The following is a 27,474-nucleotide window of genomic DNA, read 5'->3' on the forward strand; positions in this document are numbered from 1 at the left end:
AAGCTTCCCCCTCTAAGCAATTGTAAATCTGAAATTAAGAGGCTCCAGTCGAGGAAATGTGGAGAAAGAAGAAAAAAAAAACAGGTTTTTATTAAAGGATGTATGTGTATAGGTAGCACAACAAAAGAACGAAACCAAACAACAATCCTGCGCCCAAATTCCCACCCAAAACCCAGCGCTTTCCGCCTTTCGGCGCAATTCCAACCAGGACCATCAGGGGGCGCCGTTGGATCACCGGAGGAGCAGAACCTGCAGTCGCTCCGTACTGGCCGGCAGGGGGCGCTGTTGGGCTCCGGCAGCCGCCACGTGCGCCCCCAGTGGTGGGAGGAGCCGAACGGAGACCCCGCCCACCGACGGGGAGGGGGGAGGGGAAAGGGGGCTCTTCCCATGGGCTCACGCTGTCGACGGCTGGCGCTGGCTGGGGTCCCCCTCTCTGTCGATGGGTACAAGCTGCTGCTGACACGGGAATGGAGGAGAGAAGGGGCAGCCTTTTCCCTCAGAAGTTCCTCCGCAGATGGCACTGGCTTCTCTGTTGAAATCCGAGGCAGACCGGGCAGTGGGCAGGGCAGGGGGTGAGGGAAACGGAGGCGAACCGGGGCCAAGACAACTAGGCGGCTTGGCTGGAAACAAAGATGAAACTCTGGGCCTCTTTCTCTCCACATACACCCTCCCTGAGTCCTGGGCAAAAGTAAAGTAAAAAGTTGCCGTTTCCCCAGGAGAAAACCTCATCTTTTCCCCCTCCCAGTCTTCTGAGCCAATTAGCTTGGAATGTGGGGCTGTGGGCTGGCTCACTTGTGTGTGTGAATCACTCCAGCCACCTGCTCTCGTTCAAAACGTTTCTTTCACAGTGGTATAGGGAAAAATTCCCAGCTGGTACTTGTTTTTTTTCTTTCTTTCTTTAAAACAGACGAACCTATAACATTCTGTCTCCAGCAATTGTAAGCTGTATCAGGAAGGCTGTGAATTCAGGCTTTGGGGGATCACAGAACTCTTGCTGCTGTGACGCTATCGCTGGTGTAAATGATGGGTGGAGGAATGATGATTGCTGCAATCAGTGTTCAAAATGTTTGTCAACAAGCTGTGTGACTCATTAATTACAGATTATAAAATACTACTTTGCTTCTCTTGCTCCCTCCCCCCCCCTGTAGTTTGCAGGCATTTAGCTCAGCCTTCTCCAGTTAACGCATTGATACAGACAGTGAAAGAATACTCAGTAAAATTGTTGGTTTAGCTCTGTCAAGTTGCTTCATCCTTGAAATGATTTCATAGGAGGAGAAGTGAAATATAAAGTTAAGCTAAGAGGATGAATTATCATGGACAGTTTCTGATAGATGAGGATTTTTTGTCCTTCTTCATACTTCTTTACAAGTGGGATTATTCTTTTACATACATGCAGCTAAAGCTGGGTTTGCTCTTGTTGATAATTATATATATTGTACATTGTCATACAGAATTTTTTCTTTTTACTTTGGCTTTAATATCTCTGAGGATGGAGTTTCCACAGCATCTCTGGGCAACCTGCTCCACTGTTTGACAATTCACAGTAAAAAGTTGATTAATGTGTTTAGGTGGAATTTCATGTCTTTTAATTTTTTTCTCTTTTGTCTCGTCCTGTCACTGAACACCACTGACAAGAGCCTGGTTCCCTCTTCTTTTCCAGGCTGAGCAATCCCAGATCTCTCAACCTTTTCTTGTATGGGAGGTGCTCTAGTTCTTTCCTCATATTTCTAGTCCTTTGCTGAAATTACTCCTTAAAGTGTACATGTCTTGTACTGGGGAGCCCACAACTGGACCCAGCCCTCCAGGTGTGGCCTCACAGCACTGAGTGGAGAGAAAGGATCATCCACCTCGACTTGCTGGCACCACTCCCATTGCAGCCTAGGATGTTGTTAGCTGCCTTTGCCACAGTGGTGCATTGCTGTCTCATGGGCAGTATTACTTTTTGGACAAATTGTTTTTGCCACCGATGCTGCTGCTTCTTTCCACTTCTTTTTATGTCTTTTAATTTATTTTTTTTTTCATGTGTTGTTGGTTGGGGTTTTTTGTTTGTTTTTTTTAAATGTTTAATGTCTGGATGGAAGAATGGGCTTTGTTCGTTTGTAATTTCCCAATCCCTCATCCTACCATCTTAATTTTTTTTTTCTGTAAGCTTTCTACAGCCTTGGGCCCAGTTACCAAACCCGACAGAGCTCAGTTCTATTCTGCCAGAGTCAAATCTCGACGTAGGAAGTGACTGAATGTATCAGGACACACAGGTAAATAACCATCAGTGGGAGAAGGGCATCTTCTGAGTGATCGTATGTTATGCTAACTTTTTTCCTTTCCTGCTAAGTTAATGGAAGTCTGTATGATATGGTTAGTTAATGCTTATGAAAGTAGCTGAAAACTGGGAGGAAGACAATTTTGAATATCACTGTTACTCAGAATCTTTGAACACAGAGGTTTGTCCTCACAGAACCCTCGTCTGACAACATGCACATACTGTCTAACAGGAAAAATGCGTCTAAAGGTATTCCTGCAGTAAACCAAGAAAGTGTAGTCAGAGTTGAATGCTGAGATAAAATATTGCTTCAAATATTCTTTATGGATTCTTGGATGAACAAAAGGTACTAAAGTCAGCAAGTCTTTATTTATTACCTCTGATGTGCAGTTGCATTAGCTGTGCACAAGAAGTTCATGCTGTTAAGTCTACAGATTCAGAGTCTTCACCCCCATGGGGCTGTGACACACTCAGTAGTTTTAACTCCTTAAGGTGAATATATGTTTTTTTTCAACCTCTCTCTTAGCAGACAGATCAAAGTAAAACCAGCTTTCTTTAGTCTTTCTTTACTAAAAAACAAACTGTAGTTTCATTTACAGTCCCTGCTATGATTCGTCTGGAGTTGCCAGATGTATATATTAAAGCAGTGTGTCATAGAGAGATAGTAGTGCACTTAGGATATAAAAGGGATACAGAAACTGGAATGTACCTAACAGATATCTGCCTGGTTCACTGCTTATCCACTGAAATAAGGCCTTAAAACTCTGCACTTATTTAACTGAGTACTACAGAATTGTTCAGGTTGGAAAGGTCAGCTAGAGCAGCTTCCCCACGGCTGTATCTGGTTGAGTTTCAAGCAGCAACACATATGGAGAATCCAAAAGATCTCTGGGACAACTGTTCCTGTATTTGACCACTCTCACAGTCGGAAAAAAATAGATCCTTACAGTTTCGAAGAGGAAAAGAAGAAACCAAGAAACATTTTTTCTTTTCATTTCCATAGTAGGTTTCTTGCGTTGATAACATGGTAAGCAGTTTCTTCAAGTGGGGAATGTTGAGGTAGATCCACTGACAGTTATGGAAGTATAGTAAAAAAGGTAGCAGAAAATTCTTTTGGCTAAAAGTGCTTGGGAAACTGTGAGAGTCACTATATATAAAAAGGATTTTTCTCTGAGTGGAGTTTTAGAGCTAGATTTAGAGGAACCAGGCTGATTTCAGGCCCAGTTAGACAGAGATAAACAGACTAAACAGATAAACTGCTCATGTCCTTTAAGATAAACTCATGCCAACCTGTAGTTGTAACCTTCAGAGTGGGACAATAGATGCTCAGAGAAGCTTTTCCAATCTAATTTACTCTCACATGTGCCAGTACCCCTTGCTTACTAATAATACTTAAAAAAAATACTGAAACCATCCAACTTTCTCCCTGTGAGCCAGCTCCAACTGAGAAATCCTCAGGCCCTTTAAGGAATAAGTCTCTATCTTTTGTATTGTTTTGGATTTTATAGAATAACGTATGGTTTGCTTTGATACCCCATTTCCATTTATTGCTTATCGGTCCCATGAATTTCCAAAGGAGAAAGGAAAAATGTAGTTCTGTTCCATTAATCCAGGTAATTTCAGCTTGTTATTGAGGATGGTGATGTTCTGACACATTGTAAATTTATCGGGGCAGATTTTGTAGACTTGCACTGCTCCAGGCCAACATAGCCCTATTGTTATCAAGTGCTTTGCAACAAGGATCTATGGCAGCTGAAATCTGGACTCGTTGTCTTTTATTAAATAGATTGCTACATCCCATGACAACGGTTATCAAGGGTTATTCTTTGAAAAACAGCACGTTGTTTCATTTGTGTTGTTTCATTTGTGTGTCAATGGCAACATAGGCTGCCTGCATTTCAAAAAATCATCAGAAGTGTTCAAAACTGCCGCCTTTCTAAGTGACAAAGTTGTGCTGACAAAGACAGCGCTCTCAAACCTTCCTGTCTGTTGGAAAGAACTTGAAGTTCTGTATGTATGTGCTTTAGTTTCCTGTGCTCCTGGTTTCGAGTCACGTCACATTCTGGTACTCTGAAATTCCCGTTCACGCATGGGAAGAATCTATCTCGGATTGTTTTTGAACGGTAGGTATGTCAAATTAGACCTGTTGGTGAAGTGGAGTCAGGATCGACTGCTTGGGAGTGTTTTGAATGTAAAAGTACAGCAAAAAACCCAAACCCTTTATGGTTTTTTTCTCCTTTTTTTTCCCCTCCTGTATAGGAACAGGACATGGTGTCAGTCTCTTTATTTCAGGGAGTACAGGCATGAACATCACTGCTGTATTTGCAACAGGGGCAGAGGGACAAAGCTATCCTAAGCTTGACTATAGGGCAGGAGGAATAAGGTGGTATTTGTGAGTATGAAGTTGAATCCACACCAAAGTCCTCTTTCCTGGGCGAGGTAGTTAAAGCAGTGAGATTTTCCTTTTCGATTTCCTTTATTTCTATCGCAGTCTTTCAATGTCTGCTGATTTAGTCTGATAAATTAAAACTTTGATGCCAATGTGCTTAATTACCTGATAGAACAGATTTTCTAGTGATGCGCACTTGCTATCTGGTTTTTTTTCTTAACTTCCTCCCCCTATTCAAACTTTGTCTTCAGCTTTTGCCCTTGTGAGCTTTAAGGTAAGAATGGTTTAAGCAAAGTCTATTAGCCTGTTGATTCTGGCAATCCGCATCATTTGTCTGCAGTTGCTCTGCAGTGAATGTAAGGCTGTGTCATTTCTGCCCTTTGGGCTGACCCTCTTTCCTATAAGCTGTAAAACCAAAGCAGACAGCAAAGCAGATTTCCATACAAGTTCCAGACAATTTTCCTAGGAAGTTATAATGAATCACGGAATCAACCAGGTTGCTGCCACAGGAAATTATCTCCATACACTTCAGGAATCTCGTAAACTGAAGTCACCGAGTCTAATCACAAAGCAAAAGGCCTTTGGACCAACGCTGTCTGGTCACACCGATGGGAATGTTTCACCTCTGCCTAGCAAGTGTTGGGAAGCCTGGGTGCAAGGTAGGACTGGATGTCACAAGTGGGAGTGGAAGGCCTAGACAAAGTTTTTTAAAAAGCCCTGCTGTTGAGTCACGAGGTGCAGAAAGGACTCTCTTACTTTCTAAAACCCTTCTCAGAGAGGAGTCTAAGTGCAGCTGAATCCAGTCTTAGCCTTGCATTATGTCAGTGGTTTAAATTTAAGGAATTACAGGAGTGTGATTGAACCACTTTTGTACTGCAGGTTTTAATGATAGACAAAATGAGAATATTTATATAAAATGAGTCATTTCTTATTACAAATGATCAGGCAAAAGATCTTAATCAGAATTATTTGCTACACAGTATAACTTCTGAAACTACTAGTAGTATAGTATAAGATAGCGTAGTGCACTATATTGAAGCAATTATTGAAACAATTATATTAAAGTTAGCAAAAAGGAAATAATAAGTAGAGATTTGATGTAACTCACCCATACCAACGCTCATGGGGAGATCTCCTTCTCTCAACCTCGAGGAGTATCCTTGGAGGGTGTCCACACCCAAGGGAGGAATCTCCACACATACACCCCAAGAAGGGTTATGTTAGAAGAACCTGACTGTATGAAAAGGGACTGGACTTTTACAGTATGAAGTGATTGACTGCTAGTCACAAATTTACAGGCCAGCTACCAGCTTATCTCTCCAATCCTGTTTCAAAAGCAGAGTGTGTATTTGACGTCTGGTGAACCAGGCTAGTTTAGAATAATCAACACCAAGACAGCACCCTGGCACCAGCAGTTGAACTTGAATGATAGCTTGCATGATGGCTTACATATTATGCATTCTTTGATTGGATTTTAGGTCTGATTGGGATAGGCTCTCCTGCCACACTGGGCACAAAATTCTTCATTTGAATCAGCTTGAGTCATGGGAAGGCACTGTCTAATTCCCAGTGGACAGGAAAATTTCCTCAATCACAATCATTATGGGTTTTATATGATATTAAGGCTCTCCTGATGTAGCTGGTGTTATGTTTTGAGAAGGTTTCAGAAGTCATAAAACTACAGAGAATGAAAAACACAAAGGCAGGTGAAAAAAGGGCAAGCTTCCCAGTCTGCAAATCCAGATGGAATAATGCCTGGGCTTCATCTTTCCTTGGCAGTGTGAACAGCCAACAGTCTCTGTTTGCTATATTAAAAATACTTATGTCTCTTGTAGATGACTGAATGGGAACAATGGACTCTGAAGCCACTATTGCAGGCATTGAAATTCTTTTTATTTTTTCTAGGACAGGCTTTCCTGTGCCATATTCTTCATGCTTTTCCTTCTGTGGATTGGGCTGTATTTCATACATATATTTCACCTGTAGCTGTACAGAAAAGAGGTAGGTAGAAGGTAGCACTGAACTCCTTCCGTCCTACTAGCAACTCCGGAGCTAGAAATTCATGTTTCAGAGTTGTCAAGAGGCAGGTTAGCTCTGGTGTCTGAAAACCAGTAGCTACCTGATAAACAGCATGCAGTCCTTGCAATGAAATAGCAGAAAGTCGTGTAGCATGCTCAACTTGATTAGCTCAGTCGCTTCCCACAGCAGTAACTTTGCTGAATGCTGACAAAGAATGCAGCTGCCTTATGCATTCACAGAGGCATCTTCTAAAAGGCTAATAAATGTATGACAAGGGTAATTCAGCCACTGTTAGTAAAACAGTGTCAGGTCTATAGAGAAACATATATCAGTCTAATGTGTGTATGCTGTTCAACTTATGAATTTAAAAAGCGCCACAAAGTCAAGTGTGTGTAGCAGTAAATATGGAGGTGAAAGATGAAGGCAGGGATATACAAAAGTCTCTCTCCGTCATTATTTATAGTCTAGCAGTGACATTTCCGGAGTGTTTCTGAAGAAAATACTTGGAGGGTCAGGGAGCAGCTGGGGCGATTACTGCAGAGCAGGGCTCAGTTTGAATAACAATAACAGTATCCAAACTTGCAGCAAAAAATCTGGTTTTGTGACCCACAGCACACTTAGAAAATAATTTGTGTGGCTCCTCATTGTGAACCTCTAGATCATGGTGAGCAGTATTGATATGTGGCTCAGAGAATGAAAGAGAAGAAAGACGATGCTGGTAAGAAACATGAGAAAGGAACAGCAGGCACTGAAGAGAAACACAGCAGATAGGAGGCTTTAGCTCATTTAAAGGATAATAGATGAGATAGTTCATTGTAGATAAACGTGGAATAATGATGACTTCGATGAATCCTTTTCACTACAGACTCTGTGTTTCACAAAGCAGGGCTTTAAAAAATAAAACTAACAAAACTTAGGAGTCAAAAGGCACGGCTATGTGTTCTGTTAATGAGTAGCAAACAGGAGGAAGACACATCCCTACAGAATGGTACTGCTGGTGGGCATCATGATCCAGGATGCTCAGGAGTGGGGTGAAATAAAAAGAAAGAAAGAAGGGGAGGGAGAATGAACCCAAAAGCAAAATAAAATGGTCAACTAACTAAAAAATGAAGAGTTTGGAATAGTGTGCTTGTGTATGTGGACTTCCGATGTCAAGACAACATACAGAAATTATTTGGCCCTAAAAGTTTTTTTCAGTTTGTTGCTAGTGGTTATATATAGGAAGCAGTGATATTACCTGTGTTTAGAAGGTAAGTTTTGACTATAATTCTGTTATTTTATTGGAGTGGGGAGAGAAGTCTCAGAAACTAAAGGAGGGACAGGCAACATTAACATGCTGATTTTTTTTTTTTTTCAAAAGAGAAGTCCTTTGCTCCCTGCTAGTGTGCAGGGATGTCATGTTGCAGCATATGGTATGTGTTGTTATGGAGGCAGGACTGCTGGCCATTTTCTTTGCCAGCAGACTGGAAGCTTTTGGATGCTGTATTCCAGCAGTGGCATGACCATATATGCCAAAATCCAGTCTTTTTGCTGTGCGTGTTTGTTGTTGCAAGGAAGGTGCTTCCTGCAATATTATCTGCTTTTGCCTGAGGCTTTCTCAGCCCAGCAGAGATGTGGGGATGCAGGGTAGAATATGTCCCTTAGCTGTGGAAGCCAGTGTAACTTGCAAAGCTCTCAAACCACTTAATGTTACGCTTTCAGCTCAGACTAAGGCTGACAAGATTTGTAGGTTTGTGCTCCATGGCAGAAAGAACCACTGTTTGACATTAATTTCTTTGGGGGAAGAGAGATCTTAGCACCAATCACGAAGAGATGAAGAAGATTATGTCTCTGGTTTTTTTTAAAGAAATTTTTAAACTAATTTAGTTTAATTTCCCCTAGAAGCAACAAATATTCACAGAGGAAGTATCAACACCTCTAACCTTTGCTCCAATGTAGAGGGCAAGCTAAGTAGTGTTTCAAAATACTGAAATTTTCATTCCTCTGAAAATTCCAGGTTTCACAGTGCTGTTGTTGTTTTCCATTGGCTGAGCTCATGGCAGGTCCTGTGGTTTGCTGTCAGTCCTTGCACCTTCCCATTTCTTTTCTGTTTTGGTGCTGATCTAACACTTCTTACCGCTGCCTAGCATGAGATGCTTTCTTTTCTGCACAGTTTCCTCTGTAGCCTCAACTTCTGTATATTCAAGCCTTCTGTATCCTCATGAATGGTAGGGGCTGTCTTTGTCCTACTTGGAACTAAAACTTGTTTGGGTGTGCTCATACCAATTGCTGTCATCCTCAGATGTTTTCCTATCCTAAATTAAACTGGAAGTCAATATGTTAAACTCCATAGGAAAAATATGGAGAACTTGTATACTTCGTCATGGAGCAGTGAGTCAGTATGGCTGTGCATATGTTCACTGTCAGTGTGAACTAAGGCATATTAAGCCCTGTTAATTTGATTGCATGTCTGAGAGTGGAAATGACTCCTCTTTGCAGACATTCAGGGTGGTTTAAGATGTAATTGCTTCTAGAGCATCTTAAAACCATTTACTGGTTATTCCTAGTCCTGTCATATTAGAGCTGGCTGATCTTTATTACCCTCCTCATCTTTTTTAAGGTAAAGCCAGCTGCTTTAGCCTAACCTCCAGTTACACTGACTGAGTTAAACTGGACAGCTTCAAATGAAGTAGGTTAAAGTACAATCACATTTTCTAGCTGAGGAGTGGGGATGACATGAACTTCTAGTCTCTAGTCAGGGATATGAATATTTCAGACATCCAAAAGTAGATAGTTCAGGTCTTTCTCATTTTAAGTCAGACAAAAACAGGAATTGTAATTTTTAAAAGCTGACTTTATCTGCTTTTGACTGTCTTTATGAATAACTGGTGGCTTTGGATGCCTAGATAACACTTGGACTTGCTGATCTGTGCTTGGACTTGAAAACACAGATAATAAAATTTAAAGTATTTATCCAAAAAATAAATAAGAAGATGGATATTGAGTGTTGACATTTCAAAGTCACTGAATGTGTGACCTTAATTCTGCTGCATTTAGCTCTAGGGTCACTGAAGCTTTCTGCTTGGTGGCAGATTAAAGTTCAGAGCTGAAGCTGTTTTTTCCCTATGTGAAAGCTCTGTGATGACAAAACTTCCCTGGGTCCTACTGAAACAAATGAATGTAGTTGGTAAATGCAGGAACAGTCTCTGGAGTTGTGTGATACAGACTGGGAAGATTTGAAGCCCTATGACATTTAGTTCAAAGTTCAGAAAATGGCACCAAAGTGCTGCCATTTGATCATTTTAGGATTCTCTTTTGAAGCATAGGTACTTTGTACTTTATCCCTGTGAAGTTTTCCACAATGGTGGTGTTTTAACTTTAGAGAATGCAGTTCCTACAGGTATTCTGGAACATTTGACACAGACTTGAAGGATTTAAGGTAACACGGCTTGAGTTTTTGTCAAGCTTGTGTGTATTTTTGTGGCTAAAGTTCTAAATCTCTTCTGAGTGTGGCTACAATTTGTTCTTGGCCATGCAAGCATTAGTAAAACCTCTATCACAATATTTTGGAAGTGGGTTTTTTACCTTTTTACAATTAAGTTTGGTCATTATTTTCTATAAAGCTTAACCACAGACTGAAAGCAAAGAATGTGGAAGCAAATATGTATCAAAACTGGTTTGCTAGGAATCAAACAATTTTTCCAGACTCATAATACCAGTGCCTTTCTGGTTTGCTAATTAGTCTCCATCTGAATTGAGCTCCAGGCCTGGCTATGTTACTTACTCTGTGACCATGTAAATCACTTCACATCTATATATTGCACTCTTCTTCATTGTTGAGAGACTCTAAGAAGCTCTACAGTACACTGAGGTTTAGACTGCAAGAAGTATTAGAAAAATTGTTGCTTATAACACTGGCTTATTATGTATACAGGTACATTTCAGTATTATCAAATGAATGATATAAACACAAGCTTTTTGTCTAATACATATTGTTAGAGTAGAATAACGTGCTGTTATTGTGCTATACAAATAGCAATGATAGTTTAACAAATTGCAGTTCAACCAACCACGGTTTAGTTTGTGGATAAATGGATATTAAAAATAGTAAACTTAAGATGAAATGCTCCTTGTCTGACAGTTGATCTTAAAGCCACTTAGTTTGTTAATGGTAATTGCTGTTTGTAGGTGCTTCTGGAGTCAGAGCACAGGGAACGTAACCTAAAGGTTTTAGTATGTCTTTGTGCATCTGAGCGATATGAAAGATGAGTTGGCTTCAAAAGATTTTCTGTACAGCTGGGAAAAGAACTCTGTGCATTTGTCTAAATAATACTGGTAATTGAGCAAGAATACTTTCCCAAGAGAATGCAATTTAAAGAAGAAACTATTTAGTTCTCTGAAAGCAAGGAAAGCTTGGCCAAGGTCTGACTCAAGCAAGAGAGGAACTCTTTGAGATAGCAAGAGAAAAGTGTTTCCTCTTCAGTAAGCTTCCAACTTAATATAATCTGAAAGAAGGAGGTGTGCTTACTGACTTTCAGTAGGGACTTGAGATCTTTCTCAGTGATTGGGTTGAAAGAGGAGGTGTTTGTATCTACTGAGGTTGCAGTCGCATTTCCAAGCATTTTAATTAAACACATTTCTTCCTCTTGCATTTTCTCTCTCTTCATAAAAATTCCATATATAAGTATATATATATATCTATCTTCCAGAAGGCACTGATTTGTCAGGAAGCTCTCTACAACCGGCTGAAAAAGAGAATCTTAGCCAAGATGTTGTGAGAGAGATGAAAATGGAGACTGACAGATCACTTCTCTCTGTGGTGAAGAAAATACTGTAGCTAAGAAACTCAGCCTTTCTGTTCATGATTCAAATAAAATCCACTTTCCATCTCCATAGGAGGCTAGATTTAAAAAGAGGTGCCTCCACCACTGTAGGAACCATGTATATCAAGTAGCCATGCATCCAGACTAGCATTTTTTCCATTTACATTTGTTTAAAATAAAAATGTTTTTTCCTGGAATGTGTGTGTGTGTATGTGTGTGTGTCTGTGTATGTACACCCACTTTTATTGGGCAAACTTTAGACCTTCATACCATAAAGTTTTGGCTTTGTGTATTGGTCCTCTGTTCCTTTCCCCACCGTTGAATTAATATTGGTTTGTGCAGTCTGTTCTCCTAGCTCATGTGATATTAATGTAGAGCCTTTCCATCTTCAGCTTCTTCCCTCTTGCTGTCACCCCTGTTTAATATATATTGTTTGTGAGGTGTGCTCTTGGTTCATAGGTGCCAGCATGTCATTCAATGCCATAAACATGTAGCGGTAATTCCAGCTTAAGATAATCTCACAATAATGAGCTAACTTGCAAGGAAAAAAAAAACCCTGGCAAGATAGTTAGTATTATTACTAAAGACTATTATTACTAAAGCAAAGTGTCAGAACAAAGCCTTTTTAAAGGATTCCAGAGGGCTGGAAAACCCCTATTAAAAAGACAGCTTTTGAAATGAAATCAAGGGAAAAGTGAATAGCTCCCATAAAACCATTAAGGATAAAGCTGTCAAAAATACTTTCAGACAACAATTTCAAGGGCTTTGTCCCAGGGACTGTGTGCTGTGCTCTGCCTGAATTTCATGTTCATGACCTTCAACTGAGAATGTTTTGCCTTAATCCAGTCTTGACTGATCCAACAATGAAACTAAATAAGTATTATCAATAATAATCAAGACAGGCTTGAGGTATAGCTATGCGTAAAGACTCACTGCTTTGAAATGCAATAAAAGCACTGAAGAGTTCAGTAGCAAAGTAAGATAGATGTAATCCTGCATCCTGGAAAAAGCAGAACCTGACAGTGATTTTACCAAAGTATTGTGATTTTTTAGAAGCTTGAAAATGAGAAGTTGAAATGTTTTGATAATCAGCCACAGTTCATGAACAAGTAAAAGAAAAGAGAGCTATTTCTGGTGGTATGTTTTGCAGAGAGGAAAAGCTCTGATGGGTCTTTGCCTCCTGGAACAGAGTTTCATTGACAGAAAGATGTAGCATTCTTTTGGTAGACATAATAAAATTGCCGCAATTTTATTTTTATTTCTTATTTGTGTCAAACTGGAACAAAGAGCTCTGCTCTCAATACAGCATTTGAAAAGTTGCTGCTTTTTCAGTTTGTCATTCTGTCTCTTGCACACTGGAGCCTATGTCACATTGCACACTGTTTCATATGAGACCTTTAAACTCTGCTGTTAAAATGTGATGTACAAAAAATACACATCTTTGAGTCAATATTTTATATCCATCTTGAAAGTCAAACGAAATTCTGAGTGAGTCCTTTCTGAGCTATTTCTCAGCTTCATTTCACAGCACACATGCACTTATATTTTTATTATTGTTATACTGTTTTACTCTACTATTACTGGTTGAAATTAGTCAAGACATAACAGGATGGGTTTAGTATCCCAAATGCAATCCTTGCAACTTTGATTTTTATACTGATGAAAATGGCCCCACAACCACAAACGTCTCTAGGGAATAATGATGCTCCAATGGAGGTATCTTTCTATCAAAGGGAAAACCATCTTGATATATCACTTAGGAACCCTTATCAGCCTTTAGCATTAGCAAATGAACCAGCACATCTCAAAAAGAAATGCAGGAGGCACAGAAGTGCCTCTTGAACCACAGAAGCTCTTGAACCCAACAGGTCTTTCATTTTTCTAATTAATATCAAATAAACAAAGGAATAAATATTAACTGTGTTTTTGTAACAGGTAGAGGTGATAAGAGATTTGTTCTAAGGGGCGATGAAGTTTAGTTGAGCTGTTCTTACTGGCCCTCATCTCCTATGAACCTTGCTTGTCTTCTATGAGTAATGTAACACGAAGTTTTCAACCAATTCATTCTCTTGGTACATTCAGATCTGCTGAACTGCTGCTGTTCAGGCTTTAAGCTGTTCCGGAGATGGTTTGGGAGCAGAAGTGGAAGTTTCCTTTGAAAGGACTGAATGAAACATTAGTTTGAGTGGGGCCAGTGGATCACATCTCCTGAGCAGTTAGGAAAATTCTGAAGGACAGTAGTGTAGGACTACATCTAGGTCTTGGTTAGAGCTGTTGGTTCAACCACACTCTGTAAATGGCTTGAAGAAGGTCAGAAACTCCAAAATGTTCATACTATCAAAATGTTCATACTATCTTACTCTGAAATGTCAGAGTAAGAATCTTTACCAATTGCAAAAACTGTGAGGATACTGTAAAACCTTCTCTTGGTTCCTTTTCACTGGTTACTCTTTCCTTCCTCTTTATGTGAATTGCAAGAAATGTAGCATCTGTTTCTTTTGAGTTGGTGGTCTGTCAGTATTCTCTTGGTTTAACTCTCCATTCTTCCCTATTTTGCCAGAAACACTTTTCTTGCCAATTTGTCAGAAACACTTTTCCTGCTGATGGTGGCAGTGTGCTCTAGTGGAGGAAGGTTTTTATGAACAGTTGGGTGTTATTTGTGCTGCATCTTTACAGACAGATGGCTCAAAACCCTGGACACTGGCATAAGGTATTTCAGAGAGGAAATGATTTCACTCATTTCAGTTTTTCTGGTAATGAATTATATCTAGAGTTACAAGCTGAGAATTGTCTGCCCTGAATGGTCCAAACTTTGATCTTAGTCTTTGTTATCTCTTATTCCTGTGGAGTGCTGCTATTTTGCTGTCTCATGCTGATAACCCTGTTCTAACATAAAGGACTCTTAACCTAAATAATCAGTTACCTAGAGATGCACCAAACACGCTTTGCCAAAAAAATTCACGTTTGAAAAAGAGTCCAAAAAGTCTCACGCTGGTAAGTATTTTAAATTAGGAGTCCTAGGGGTATGGGTATGGAGACATGGAGAATATTTTTCTAGTGCTTTGATAAACGAGCATTGCCAAAATGGTTGTGGCAATTGGTCCTGTAGCACACGAAACTTGTATGCTTGGATATGTTGACATGCTGGATGGTTATAAAAATTTTCTAGGAGATAATCTTCCATCCTGTAGAAGGGAAATTACTAACTATAATCCAGAGAATTTTATCTGTTTGGAATAGGTCCATGGTGTTCTGCTGTCCACAATCTTCCATCATATGACTGACCTGAAATCTTCGCTCTAGATGGAGAGAGGAGTAGCAATTATTAGGTAGTTATTCCTTTATTACAGAGCCACACACTGATATTGGAAGTTTAACTGAAACACTATGCAGCTAAGAGCCCGTTTTAACAAGTAAATACAGCAGGGCCTGAAAGATTGTCTCAGTTTAACGAGACAGAAGTGTTTTCTAAGGAGGGCGGGATAGGAGAAAAATCAAACAAACCAAGCAACAATTTCGTAACCAAACTTGCACCGAAACAATTAAGTACTTTTTTTGCCCGGTGCGCGGGAGGAAGCCAGGTGAGTCCAAGACACCTCCTGGGGATGCGTCCACCACCGGCAGGGGAGGGGAGAAGGGGGATGGCTGGTTCCTCCCGTGGTCTCACGCTGTCGAAAACTGGCTCTGGCTGGGATCCCTTTCCTCGTCAATGGGTGGAAGCTGCCGCCGACACGAGAAAGGAGGGAGGGGAAGGGCAACCTTTTCCCTCAAAGGTTCCACCGCAGATGGAACCCGCTTTCCGATAGGTCCGAGGCAAGTCCAGGCAGTGGGCAGAGATGGCTGTGGGGAATCAGAGGCGAACCGGGACCTCCCTCGGTGCCAGGAGAAGCCAGTGACCCGGCCAAAGAACGAACTCGGAGACCCCCTCTCCACACCACTCCCTGAGTCAGGGAAAAAGTAAAGCGCAGTCCTGCTACCAGAAAAAAAAAAGTACCTCCTTCCCGCTACAGTCTCCCGAAGCCATTAGTTTGGAATGTGGGACTATCAGATAGTCCTTTTGTGTGTGGCTCCTGCTGGCCATCCCTTCAGTCCAGGGAAATCCAGTCAGCTAGCCCCCTTCCCCCTTCCATTGCTCAACACCTTTCTTTCAGAGTGGTAAAGGGAAAAAATTCAAAGCAGGATTTTTTTTCTTTAAAAACCAAAACCTATGACAAGGATGCTCTTTTAGAGAGATAGGAGGTACTTTATGGCTTATGAATTGGGCACTATCAGCTGAGGCAAAATTCCCCTTACATTCATGGATGAATGGGGAATAACTTTTGTAAGAGGATAGTGATGATGTGGGAAAAAAATTGCTCCTCCGAATTTAGAAAGATGGCAAAAACTCGTGAAACAAAGGAACTGTAGCAACAAGGAAGGATTTATTCAGCACGCTGGGTCTTACCTCACACCGAGCTCCCGGGGAGAAAAGACCCTTTGGGTTTAAATTTCGTGCATTTTATAGTTCCACAAAATCCCACCCTTTCAAGTCAGTTTAATATATTCATTTTTGCCTAAAAAGGTTTCTTTTCTCTGAAAAGGGGCTTTCCCCTCCTTCTGACTGGCTGCGAGGCATCCTCTGTCAAAAATGATGGATCTTCCTTTGTTCTTAACCCATGGAAAGAGGAAAAAACCCCTGTGTTCGAAATTGACCAAATGGCCCAAAAAGGTTTTCATTTTTAGGAACTTTATATTTCCCTTATCTCAGCCGTAAAAGGGCCCTGGCATTGGCCCCAGTTGGGAACTGGATACCTTACAACTTCGTGATGCGCCTATAATTTTGTTCGTGATAAAAACCGTATTTTTATTTCTCATAATGTGTGAATCAAATGTTTTTCTTCTCCCTGACAAGACAAGCTTTATAATTACAGATGAGCCTTCAGTTACCATGCACTTTTAGCAAATGACATTGAATATTAGCAATTCTGCTGTATCTTCAGGTAGGAGTTCAAAGCTGCAATTCTGCAGAACGACTGCATATTCTGTAGTCTTACACTGCTAAATTGAAGTCTTTCTGACTTGAAAATTAGATCCATAGTGCTGCAAATGATGTCAGAGTGATTATTTGTAGCACAACCAAATAGGAATAAACTTGTGACAATGTGGTTTCTTTCGCATATTGTCTGTATTTAGAGACAGCAGCTATTTTAGTATGAGATATGGGGAAAAAGTGGTTTTGGGCCTTTAGAAAATGCTGATATGGGACAGAAAGGGAAGGCTGAGGGATATTGAAAGGGATACTTCCAAAGACAACAATGCAGTTGTGGGAAACACAAGCTAGATAATGCAAAAATTATGATCCTCCAAAATCAGTAATTCTTTCCAAAGAGGTCACAGGAGAAGAATATTAATGTGGATCATCTGTGGCAAAAGGTGATCTGTGATGGGCCTCAGAAAAGATGCTCCAGTGTACGGAGCACAGTCTAGGACCCCACAGAAGGAAAGGGAAGGTGCATGAATAGGTAGTGGGAAGATGATGGATGGAATAAAATTGATTACTGGTGACAGACCCTATTGCAGCAGAATTAGCATATTGGGCTAGATCTGCATAAGTGTCAGCAGGAACCTTTAACCATAGTACTGGATGCAGAGGGCTGAGCAAATGCAATGACTTTGGACTGCAGCCCTAATATTTATCTTTGTTAAGTGAAGTTTGCTTTCTGGTGGTTTAAAAAAAAAAAAGAAAAAAAAGAAAAAAGAAAAAAAGCCTTTTATTTTACAACCTACCTTTAAACTCTGAAAAAATAGCATGTCCCTGCCTTTTATACTTTATTATAAATTGTGGAAGTACCATCCCCTCCCCTTTTTCTAAGCCTTTTTTGTGTCAAAGAACTCTCCTGTGAACAGACTCTTATCCAAAGCATGGAGATCTCCTTGTCACCTGCCTGCTTTACCTCTCCCATTGACTCTTTTTCCTAAAATGCTCACTGGATCTTTCAGCCACCTGCTTCCTGATGGGTAATGTCATGGCAGGAGGAAGAAGTGTGTCGTACAAGAACTTGGGTAAAATAAGCAGCAAGGTCTGACTTCCCCTTCAGTCACTTAATTTTATTTGCTCTCCTTCCCTCACTGGGATTTTGTTTTAATTAATCATATGAGTCAGTGTAATCTGATTTAATTTTTTTCTTCCCATCTGGTGGTGTTCTGCTCAACCTGTTTATGGACATAGGGTGGAGAAAGGTGTACAAGTAAGTCTCAGGAATTTTGGCTGATTTCTGTTGTTAGAGTGTATTTTGGCTCATTAGAGCTGAAGCTCCTGAGTTGTAGTTTCCCTTTTCCAATGTGACTGGAGCCCACAACAGTCACTGTGTACTCTTGCCAGTTGGCAGTATGTGTTTGTGGAAAGCTGTGTTGCTTGTCAGATTCCCTGCATGAGGATCACTGCCCTTCATATAAAATGTAATTCTGCCTAGGAAGCCTTTTTTTTTGAAAGGACTGCCATGTACCCAGTGGCTCCAGAACCAGCTGGGAATGCTGAGCATGCTCTCAGCCTGCTCCGAGAGGGTCAGCCCTCCTGTCTGCTTTATGCAAATCTATTTGGAGTATCATAAAGTGTTTGTTTCAGAAAGTACTCCTTAGTTACTGACACCCAAGTTACTAATACATTAGGTGTATCTCTAGCTCCCACATCTGAAGCTTTATTTTAAAGTCTGGTAAGGTGTATTTGCACATAATTTTTGAATCTGGTAGCTTTAAGATGCTGGTGGAAATTGTTGTTTCTCTTATTGCAGTGATTTATTTATTTTTTTAATCTGCTTTTGACACCCCTTTTACTTTCCCCAACAGAAGGGGTGATAATGGATGCTAAAGTGTCTGGAGTATTTGCATAGTCCTCATTGCTGACCCTGGGTGAGGGCTGCCTGGCCTTCACTGGGGTATTGCTTTCCCATCACCACTACTGTCAGCTAAATTAGTTAGAAACAATACAGAGTGAAATCAGGCGGTGTTATGACAAATGCAGTTGTTGCCCATTTCTCCCACAGCATTGGGAACTTGCATTTTACTGCTCACCTGTCATGTCAGGTCCTTTGGACACACATTATTTTTTTTTTTACTCTGTGCTGTTTGCTGTGGTTCTTGCTTGACAGATGAAATGCAAGTTCTTCCTGCAGACCTCTATAGTGCAGGCTGATAATGTCTGTGCAGGATAAGCTCTTTAGGACAAGGAGTAGCTCTTGACTAGAGACTCTTGACTGACAGCACCAGTCTTGCTTTTTGGCATGAAAGCTTTTGACTTGGTAATTTTCTTTGAATAAGGCATAAAATAAGAAACCAAGTAGTTTCTCAGAGCTGGCTGAGACAATGTCTAAGGCCATGTGTCAGCATCTCTATGAATGTCAAAACCTCTAAGTGTGCTTTTCTGGTTCTTGGTATAATTTTTGAAGGTGCATTCAAGGAGTTAGGAGGACATTCCTGTCTTTAATAGAGCGGCGTTTTTGAGATGTGAAGTTCAGGATTTTCTGTTGTTTCTTATAAAATATTTCAGTCAATGCAGCAACTGGATGCAGGACATTCAGTTGTACACACACAGCTGAAGACATGCTACTGCTATTTGAGTGGTTTTGTGCTTCCACATCTTAGAAGGAAAACTTGTGTAGGATGATTATTTATTTGGAAGAGTGGCTGGATGAGGGTAAAGACAAAAAATATGTTGGGATGGGAAAATAATGGAAAGGAGTTAACTTAGCTGATGCTTCCCATTCCAGTTTCTTTTCACTGCCCTGCATTGATTGATCACGTTCCACTCACAACAGTTTCCACCTGGAAGTGAAAAGAGCAGAGCCACTTCTTTGTGGACACTTGTAAGCCACTTGTCTGACTTAGAGGCCCTTAGGTTTTTATCATTTCTACAAATACAGTCTTTGTATTTTATTTTTTCCTGATTTTTTTTCCTTCAGTATTGCACTGTTTCCTTCATGTACTTTAACTTATTGAGTGAGTGATCTAGTTAATTCTCTAACAAATCCTTAATGATGAAAACTGTTATGTTTCCCTTACTTTGTGCATCACGATGCGTTAATCTTGCTTTACAGTTGTTTTTGGTTGTTTGTTTGTTTTTTTCCAGGTTTATACCCCTGGAAATGCATTATCACTCAGGCCTATTTCAGTTAATATAAAAATTAGGTTTTGCTGAACATTTGTTTTAAATAATGTACCTAAGGAGCAGAAATAATATCTAGAGCTATTTTCACTAATTTCACTGATATTACCCAGGGCTGTATATAAATCACTATGTAGATTTCATTTCCTTGACCACTAATTTTGCTGTTCTCTCTAGAAGTGCTGACCAGGGCCAGAACAACCATAATCCCAGACTTTCATGAGACACACTCTATTATTTTCACTTGTAACAGGATCTGTGATAAATTGACTTCATTAACTTCAAGCCAGTGCCCAGCACTTAATTTCTAATCAGTTTTTATTTTGCTCAGAAGCTGCTAAAGCGTAATATCAGTCTTCAATCAGAAGTGAAATTTATCTCTACTTTTAGAACTGAGAGGCAAAGGGCCTTTTCTGAAGCTTGCCTGAAGGAGGTTTATCTTTTGTGCCTATGCTCCTTATAATCCTTCTTCCATCAGAGGTTACTGTCTCCAGAGCCCTGCCAGCAAGGCATGTTGTGCCAGTGTTTCCTAACCCCCTGCAAGCAGAGTCCTCTTGAGTTATTTCAAGCAGTCTGAAGGGCTGATATCTTGGCATTTCCTGAAGTGCAGAGAAGGGTAAACTCACAAGATTCACCCCAGCAATGGTAAGAGTGGCAATAGTCTCCAACCCCTCAGTGGTACGTGGTAACTGTGCAGTCACTGGTGGCACGTGGACATCGTGTTTGTCACTTGCATGTAATGGACAGTGAGCAGAAATGTCCCCAGCCTAAGATAACTTCAGCACCTTGATATTTTTCCCATCCACTCTGGGGCACAATTTGACCCCAAAAAAACTTGGAAGAGGTAAAGATGTGTCTGTTGCACTGAATGCTGGTGTGGATTGGTGCAGGTGGTGGAGAAAACTGTACAGCCTTGGGATATTCTGCAATATTTAGGTGAAAGTTACTCACTCATTATCTGGCTCCTTCTGCTCTCTCGGGGGTAGTGCTATTCCACGCAGGTGCTGACTCAGAGCTTTTCTCTCCAGGGTGTGCAGGTTCATCCTGAAGAGCCTGGGGCCAGATCTAGGTGGCCTATCTCAAGCAGGAGATGGCCAACTGGATTCAAGCACAGTGTATCAGTACTTACATCAGATTTTGAACAGAAAAATTTTCTCGAGACTTACTTTATCAATCAGCAATTTGTTGCAGCTTGGTCATGTGAAAGAAGCCCAGAGTTCTTGTGGAAAAGGCTTGGCTGAGAAGTGTTTCTGGAATTTCTGTTGGCCCTCACACCTTGCCACTAACACACCTTAATAGCTCTGTCCAGCCTCATCTGGGACCCCTGGCCACATCCTCTGCACATGAGTGTAGGGGCTTCACTGAAAGCTCAAGCTCGGGGATCGAGTCCTTGTATCATGTTCTAGGTGTAGCTGATCCTAGGTCTGGTCCTGGATTGTTGCTTTTTTCCTGAACAGACCTTTGACCTGACTTGGTGCTTTACATCTGCCTGACAGTCACTGGGCTGTTGATAGGACATGTTGGTATCACCACTCCACTCTGCTCACCCAGCTCCCGTGCTGTTGTGCTGAACCCTCTTGGTGGGCTTACTGCCTAGCCTGAGTTGCAGCCACTGCTAGCTCCTGGCTCACCACTGTATTAGGGGCAGCCCCCTGACAGTTATACAGTAAGAATAAATAAGATTTAATGCTTTATTCTGTAGGATTTAAAATCGCTTTGTAAGAGGCAGGATGAGTTTGTCTACTTCTGAAATAGGGAGGAGATAATCAGTTGGTGGTTGTGCAAGTGGAGTGGAGATTATCAGAACCAAGCACCTATTTCTAGTTTATTGAGTAACAAGACATTCATGATGCCGAGCACAGGAGGCTGAGCTTTATTTCTTGTGCCTAAGGTTGTCCTGACAGGTTTTCACAGCCTCATTTCCCTCTTGGTGCTCCTTGCTTTCTGGCACAGGAGAGCTGGGATGCTGCTGGACTGTGTCATTGCCAGTTTGCTGATCTGAAAGGTGACTTGAGAGATAGAAGCTATCAGCTCTGTGACTTGAGTGAGCTCATTGAGTTTTGTTGCTGCATTCCTTGTTGTTGTAATTTAGCAGGCCTCTGTCAATTTAGTAGTAAATTGAGCTTTTTGGCCCCTGAATATCACCATTCGAGTACAGGTGAAAATGAAGCTGACAGTATGGCAACTTGGTCTGTAAGCTTTGGAAACAAAAGAATCACTATAACTTTCAGTACTAATAATGGCTCAAATAAAATATCTGTATGCCATGCCTCTTTAGTATTACTATGATTTATCAGTAGATAAGTGGAAATGAATATATTCAGGATCATAAATTCATTTGGGGTTTTTTCCTTAATTGAGCTGTACGATTTTGACTTGGTCTTGGAGAAGGTTTTGCTGACCTAGTAGGATGTGAGAGGCCAATAAACTCTGGTTGTGTAAGATGTGTTCTGTCTTCATGGGGAGCAGATGATGCATCTGAAGGATGTAAAGCCAAGAAATGATTCTGTTACAACATGCTGGATTGGATAGTGCTTTCCACCAACTCCCTTGCTACAGGTTTTAGCTCATTCTGGCATCGAAGACTGATGCTTTCAAAAGAATCTCAGGGTGTATTAACCTCCCTGAGGAGACAGGAGATAATGCAGGATTGTTCTGCAAATTTTTGGAACTGAATGGGAGCTAGATTATCCCAGAGCAACAAGATTTGGATTAGTTTTGCTGTCCTTTGTAACTACTCAGACAAACGGTACTGCCAGAAATTCTAATCAAGAAGAACAACAGTTGTTTCAAAAATAATTAGTTGCCTTCTATTGACACACATTTAAACCATGATCTTGTTGTCTTCTCTCTTTACCTCACGCAGCAAACACGCATCCCTTCTTATCTTGGACTGTGGAAGCTCACTGCAGACCTGATCACTAAGGCACTGGAGTGTGGGAATCAGAGAAGGCTAATTTATTAAGGTTTCAGACACTTTAAAGTTGTGGGCAGATAAGATCAGGACAGACTGTTAGGCTTTCATAACTTACAAAATAGAATTATTTAGGCCCCTTGCTAGGAAAGATATTTAGATTTTACACTGCCTGGCAAGTTAAAAGATCTTTGTATCTGAGAGAGCCATAAGATCCTGAGGAGACAGATGAGTTTTGCTAATCCTGTGGTGAAGGGCAAAGGACATTTCCTTAAAAAAGACTAAATTTTTTTTTTTTGTTCAATTTCAGTCATATATTGTAAGGGGAACTTAGGAGGACATTGTTAAATTAACCACATACTTGGTTCTTTGTGTCAAACACTTAAAAAAAGAATTCAACCCTTTATTTCTCCTTTATAGTGTTTTATGGATTGGATCACAAAAAAATGTTGTGATTATAACAGAACCTTATAATTATCTGCAAGAGCTGGTGGTTAATAGGAAAATTTAAAATCTGAGTGAGGCTCAGAATTACGTGGGAGAGCTTGGGTCACAGTCATTGCCATTACTGGTGCTTAACTTCCAGCTTTCCTACTGGCAACTGGGAATCTTTCAACCCTGATTTACCCTGGAAAGTGTGATTCATTTAGAGCTAAGCTTTCAACAAGATTTTACAGACTAATTAAAAGAAATGAGGATATAAAGACACAGTATGGGTATGCCCAAATGGGGAGTTTCAACAGCAAACCATGTCCTCTATGAAAATACAGTGTTCAAACTTCATAATGCCTAAATCCCAGTCTCACACTTATTGGGTGTGAGGAAGAAGTTAATTTCAGAAAAGGTTTCAGGCCTAGGACATTAAGGTGTGCTCTGTGAAGCCATACTAATAAACAGAAGCAACTGTATTTTGTGATTGCTGAAGTCAGGTCTCCTAATCTGCTCCCCAGCTGTTACTAATTCCTTGTTCCAGGTAATAGGGAAATTCCTTATACCTTGCAGTAAGCAGAAGTACTTTCTCTTAGGAATTTCTGGTGGCTTCTCCCAGCAGCATAAAGTGGCAAAGTAGGGGAAGACTCTTGCTCTCTTCAGGATGTGAGTGGAATTTGGGGTTACCAAGGTGGCCTTAATCCAAACCTTCATGCTGTTACATGTCACTTGTCTACAGCTGCTGTGAATAGTTGCTGAAAGTGAAGTTTGACCTTCAGTAAATTATCTGAGAGCTCCACTTTGAGTGGAATTATCTTAATAAACCACTGAGAACGGTACTTGCTACTGCTAAGCAGATAGACCCACCTTCCCTGAAATTTGTTAAAACATGGGCTATAACATTTTTGGCACTTCTTGCAAGAGAATCTGCTGTCTCCCCACTTTTAAAGCTTCACATTCAATGGATCAGACTTGATCCAAACAGTTACAGCTCGGTGAATAGGGTTAAAAACTGGCTGATGGCTGGGCCCGGAGAGTGGTGGTGAACTGTGCCACATCCAGTTGGGGGCCAGTCACTAGTGGTGTCCCCCAGGGATCGGTGTTGGGCCCACTCCTCTTTAATATGTTATTGATGATTTGGATAAGGGGTTTGATTGGCCCCTCATTTGCAGGTGACACCAGGTTGGGTGCGAGTGTTGATCTGCTGGGAGGTAGGAAGGCTCTGCAGAGAGATGTGGACAGGCTGGACCAATTGCGTCTGGGGTGACTTTGTTGCTCTCTACAACTATCTGAAAGGAGGTTGTAGCAAGTGGGAATTGGTCTCTTCTCTCATGCAACTAGTGACAGGACAAGAGGACGTAGCTTCAAACTGCACCAGAGCAGCTTCAGGCTGGATGTCACGAGGAATTTCGTCACTGAAGGTGTTGTCAAGCATTGAAATGGGCTGCCCAGGGAAGTGGTAGAGTCTCCATCCCTGAATGTGTTCAAGAAACAACTGAATGTGGCACTTAGTGCCATTGTCTAGTTGCTGCAAGTTTGTATGGACACAGTGGTACAAGGGACTCTGTGGGCTTACCCCAGCCAGGCTGATTCTAGCTGTGATGGTCCATGTGACCATGGGATCATTTGGCTTCACTTTATAGGCTTTACTTTGTAGTAATAGCAAGCAACCATTTGTAAAACTAAAAATTTGTGTAGCGGAGTGAGAAGGTGGTGTTGGAGGTTCCAGACAGTTAGTAGTCACTACAGCAGAGCTGCCTTGTCTTTGAGTTGAAACAGAGAGAGACAAAAAAAAGAAAGCAAACCAAACAAAAAAAGCTTCAACCCTAAAAATAATGGGGAACCAAAGGAAAAGAAAAAAGGGTCATATAAGCAAACTCTGTCAAGGAGACATGAAAATGACCTTAGTGGAGCTGAGGACTGAGAAGGAAGAAGGGACTGACACTGTGAACATTGAACAGGAGTTCAGTGATCTCAGGATGCTCCTGACTTGTCATCTCTCTCTTAGAATCAACCAAGTTGGAAAAGACCCCCAAGATCATCACGTCCAACCCTTGATCCAACACCACTGTGATTACTAGACCATAGCACTTTCATCCTCTGCTTGAAGAAAACTAAAGCAATCAAACAGGTGGACATTGGAAGGATGAATATAATACCACAGAAAAGGTGCAGATCATAGATATTACTAAGGGGATTTTTTTGGTATGTAACAGTTTTCACTGTGTACCGTTTCTGTATTATCATGGACTATGACTGTTACTATTACTGCAGTTGTAATAACTAACAGTAACTAGTGATTTTAAAACTAGTTTGGCAAGGTATTAATTCAACTAACAACAAAATCTTCACTGTATATGTAGTGTGGTCCCTTTTGTCCCGTAACCAGATTTTGAGAGTTCCAGTCAGAAGAGTTTCCCACAGCCTCCCTTTGCTTTCAACTATTTCAACTTGCTTAGAAACTTTTAAACTCATCACTACGTTGTTTTTTTTTTCCCCAACCCTGTTACTTAACATGCCTGAGGAGTACAGTTTCCTTTTACGTGCCTTGAACCCTGTGAATGGTATGAGCTCTGTTGTTGTCCATCCAAAATATGAATTCTTCTATAATTAAGATTCATCAAACTTCAGAGGTCTGCATTTCTAGAACGTATGAAAATAAACATGGAAAACGGTGAAAACTGTGTAAGGGATCTGAGTGACGCAAGCCAGGGAATTCTTGCTGTCTCTGCTGTCATTCTGTTTTTCTTGGAAGCTGCTTGATCTGACATACCCTCTGATACTGATCTAAAGTTGCTGCTTTCTCTTTTGTTCTCAGGCTATTCTGCAATAAAGGAGAAAAAAGAGAAAAATAAATCAAAATCATAATTTTGTTCCTGTTATTTGGAATCAGAAAGAGTAGATCTATTGCCCCTCACAGCTATGCTGTAGGTCGAATGATCTCAAATTTTATGGGCTAAATTGCTAAGTAAGTCACAGCAGTGTTTAATGAATTTGGAGAACAATGTGTCAGGGGAGCCATAGAAGACCCAAGTTTTGCTCAGTACTTCCTAAGGCTTTTACAGATGCTATGCATCTGGCAACAGCAGTGTAAGTTTCTCCTGCCCCTCTGAGGACTGACTCATGTCAGAGCTGCTGTCCCCAACACAGAGCAGCAGAATGATGCTGAAAAAAATCTGTGTCTTCAGTAGTTATTGTGGTTCAAGATCTGTTGCCTCTGCTAAAACCTCTTTTTTGCCTTTTTTGTGCAGACTGAGATGCTGTGACTCATGTGGTGGCTGCTAAGGCATGGTTGCCTGTCCAGTGCATTCTTCCCACGGAGAGGAAGAGCAGAGAGCAGCATCTTAACTTGGCACAGTAAGATTCCCCTTGTGCTCCCCTGCTAGGCATGGAAGTTCCTGATGAGCTGCTCCACTGTCCAGAGCTGCAAAATTTCTTTCATTCCAGACTTCCAGCAGCTGAAGACACCTTTCACATGGGACAGATAACATTGTTTTCCAGGCTGTGTGCCAGGGCTTCTCCCTTCCATTCGACCTGAGAGCGTGTAATCACCACAATGAATATAAAGCAGCAAATACATGATTTTGTATGTTGTATTTCAGCACAGTAACACTCAGGCAGACAGCCAAGCTATAAAGTGTCTTTCTGCTTGTGTAGTTCTTATACATGTTAGTGTTAATGCTTTGAGGGCAAGGAGTGCTGCATTGCACTTCAGGACTTATAGCAACATGGCTTATGATTTAATTTTCTTTTTTTTTGGTCACTTGATTTGCTGACCTTAGTTCAAAGATTCTGGTTTCTTAATTCTCCATGGAAAAAAATTGCAGAGAAGGCCACCTTCCTAGAAATAGGTTTGGCCCTCACGATATGCATTATTTCTTTACCTTCTGTCAAGGACAAAATCACAAAATTATTCAGACGCTGCAGGGAAATCTCATGGCATCTTCAGTTACTAGTGTTTTTTTTAATTTTAATTAAAGCACTATAAGAAGAGGGACATATATTAAGTACTTGGGACTTCATGAGAGGAATCTGCATAAACTTGTGGATTACTTAAATTGGGGATGCCACAAAGTACTCACAGAACTTGGTGTTCCTTCTCTCCTGCTTTTGGAGAAGAAGATCTGCTGTGTGTCTGTCATATTAAAACATGCCTCCTGGTAATAGCTTGAATGCTGTGAGCTATTTTAGTGAACCTATATATTGCTGTGGAGGATTTCAAATACCTCTTTTGAGCACCTTTGCAGGTTTTTTATTCATTACTGTCTGGAGTGGGGAAACTGGTTCGAAAAAACGCTCCAAACAAACATAAGCCAACGTAAGAAATGCAGCAGGAAAGAAACACAAAATATTAAAGTTGCATTTAACATTAACCTACATTTTGGTATGTTACTGTGGGTTTATCACATAAGGTGGAAATCATGGGGAAAATCATGCTACTAGTTTTCACACAAGGGTTTCCTGGAAGTAACCCATGGCATCCATACAGGTGAATATTCAGTGATTCACTTTCCTGAGCTG

The 27,474-nt window shown here is 40.8% G+C and overlaps 1 long non-coding RNA gene across 2 annotated transcripts; it reads left to right on the forward strand.

The window, feature by feature from the left end:
• Positions 1 to 219: 219 nt before the first annotated feature.
• Positions 220 to 25,193, forward strand: LOC135412477 (uncharacterized). Of its 2 annotated transcripts, none has more exons than XR_010429670.1 (3): positions 220 to 2,255; positions 6,555 to 6,650; positions 24,962 to 25,193. It is a non-coding gene; the product is annotated as an uncharacterized LOC135412477 (long non-coding RNA). The 2 variants fall into 2 exon arrangements; XR_010429671.1 differs by lacking the exon at positions 24,962 to 25,193 and adding an exon at positions 11,357 to 12,705.
• The last annotated feature ends 2,281 nt before the right edge of the window (positions 25,194 to 27,474 follow it).

This window comes from Pseudopipra pipra, chromosome 3 (assembly GCF_036250125.1).
Source record: "Pseudopipra pipra isolate bDixPip1 chromosome 3, bDixPip1.hap1, whole genome shotgun sequence".
Classification (NCBI taxonomy): domain Eukaryota; kingdom Metazoa; phylum Chordata; class Aves; order Passeriformes; family Pipridae; genus Pseudopipra; species Pseudopipra pipra.